Source organism: Sapajus apella, unplaced genomic scaffold (genome assembly GCF_009761245.1).
Source record: "Sapajus apella isolate SASKATOON/1434 unplaced genomic scaffold, GSC_monkey_1.0 scaffold169, whole genome shotgun sequence".
Classification (NCBI taxonomy): Eukaryota; Metazoa; Chordata; class Mammalia; order Primates; family Cebidae; genus Sapajus; species Sapajus apella.
Window position 1 is genome coordinate 1398847 of NW_022437109.1, and position 2656 is coordinate 1401502.

Sequence of the window (2656 nt, forward strand, 5' to 3'; positions counted from 1 at the left end):
AAAGGACTGGAGTATCCATTTGATTTGGCAGTTAGTAACCTTTTTGAGACCAAAGTAATTCAGAGTAACTGTAGAGAGGCCAATTTCAGTGGGTTCGTAGAGGTGAAATCTGGCTTGTAGAACTAAGTAATGTGGAGAGATTTTGTGGTTGTTTTAGGATGGGAACAATTCAGGCACATTTACTGAAAGAGTGAAAGGAGCCTGGCATGGTGGCTCACGCCTGTAATCCCAGCACTTTGGGAGGCTGAGGCGGGTGGATCACGAGGTCAAGAGATCGAGACCATCCTGGTCAACACGGTGAAACCCCGTCTCTACTAAAAATACAAAACATTAGCTGGGCATGGTGACGCGTGCCTGTAATCCCAGCTACTCAGGAGGCTGAGGCAGGAGAATTGCCTGAACCCAGGAGGCGGAGGTTGCGGTGAGCCGAGATCGTGCCATTGCACTCCAGCCTGGGTAATAAGAGCGAAACTCCATCCCAAAAAAAATAAAATAAAATAAAATAAAATTAGCCAGGCATGGTGGCACATGCCTATAGTCCCAGCTACTTGAGAGGCCGAGGTGGGAGGCTCTCTTGAGCTCAGGTATTGGAGCACAATTACTGTGAATAGCTGCTGCACTCCAGTTTGGGCAACATAGCCAAACGCCATCTCTTAATAAAGCTGGGGAGGGGTGGTTAGGAAGCAAGCAATTTGAGGTTCTAACAGATTGGTACCATGAACATGTAATGGTACTAATCTACATCTTTGTGCTATTTTCTCTAGAAGCATCTAGCTCTCTGGGTACAAGAGCAGAAAAGACAAGATTGTTTAGATCCTGGGTCATAATTTGTAGACAGATAAAGTATACTGAGAAGGAAGCAAGGAGATGAAAGTGCTGGTGAAAGATTGCTTAAGGAATCTATCTGATTGTGGCTGGATAATAAAATAGGCTAAGGAAGGTGCGATAAACTCTAGTCAAGAGAACTCTTTATAAGGTTAAAAAACAGATGATTGAGAAGCAGAAATGATTAACCTGGAAGTTTAGGACATTGTAGCAAGAATATACAATTTTAGATTGGAGCTGGGTTGTGGCTCACACCTGTAGTCCCAGCACTTTGGGAGGGGAATATTGCTCGTGTGCCCAGGAGTTCAAGACCAGCCTGGGCACAAAATGAGACCCCATCTCTACAAAAAAAAAAAAAAAAATAAGAGTTGCTGGCATATGACTGGTCCCAGCTACACGGGAGGCTGAGGTGGGAGCATAGCCTGAGCCCAGAAGGTGAAGGCTGCAGAGAGCCGTATTTGTGCCACTGCACTCCAGCCTGGGCAACAGTGAGACCTTGTGTAAAAATAAATAAAACTAAGGGAGTTCTTACATCCTGCTGTGAAGGTAGTTTGCTAATGTATCTGTTGTCTTTTGTTAAAAAACCAACTTGTTGGCTGGGCACGGTGGCTCAAGCCTGTAATCCCAGCACTTTGGGAGGCCGAGGCGGGTGGATCACGAGGTCAAGAGATCGAGACCATCCTGGTCAACATGGTGAAACCCCATCTCTACTAAAACTACAAAAAATTAGCTGGGCATGGTGGTGCGTGCCTGTAATCCCAGCTACTCAGGAGGCTGAGGCAGGAGAATTGCCTGAACCCAGGAGGCGGAGGTTGCGGTGAGCCGAGATCGCGCCATTGCACTCCAGCCTGGGTAACAAGAGCGAAACTCCATCTCAAAAAAATAAATAAATAAAATAAAAATAAAAATAAAAAATAAAATTAAAAAAAAACAACTTGCTGGGGCGAGGTGGCTCACGCCTGTAATGCCATCACTTTGGGAGGCTGAGTTAGGAGGATCACTTGAGTACAGGAGTTTGAGACCAGCTTAGGCAATGTAGGGAGACCCTGTCTGAAAAATAAAAATAAAAAAATTTAGCCAGGCATGTTGTCATGTGCCTGTAGTCCCAGGAATGGGAGGCTGAAGTGGGAGCAACGATTGGGCCCAGGAGGTTGAGGCTGCAGTATGCTATGATCACATCACTGCACTCCATCCTGGGTGACAGAGTGAGACCCTGTCTCAATAAGTAAATAAATTAAATTAAATAGCATCAAACTGATACATATCCTAGAATGGTTCCTTTTTTCTCTGAGCTCCAACAGGAAACAATAGTATTTACATTTTTAACTGGAGACAAAACTGCATGGGAGAAATTCAAACATCAGCAGATATATGGGGGCATTTTTTTGGCAGAGGCAACTTATTGTCAATAAAGTCACCCCTGGTGGATGCCACCCACTCACATGTACGAAAGGAAAGTTACTCAGTGATCCTGAGTCCTGGTTTGACGTTAAGGTCCATGCCTGAAGTGTCATTTATGATTAGGGAAATCTGAGTCATCCTTAGACTTCCTCTATTGCATTTGAGTCATTTCCTTTTCTACAGACCCAAACTGTAGAGCCCAGGATATTTCTTTCTTTTATTTTTTATTTTAATGAAAAGAAATGGGGTTTCACCATGTTGGTTAGGATGGTCTCGAACTCCTGACCTCGTGATCCGCCCGCCTCGGCCTCCCAAAGTGCTGGGATTAACAGGCGTGAGCCACCGCGCCCGGCCAGAGCCCAGGATATTTCTCAAAAGAAATATCCAGGCCGGGCGCGGTGGCTCAAGCCTGTAATTCCAGCACTTTGGG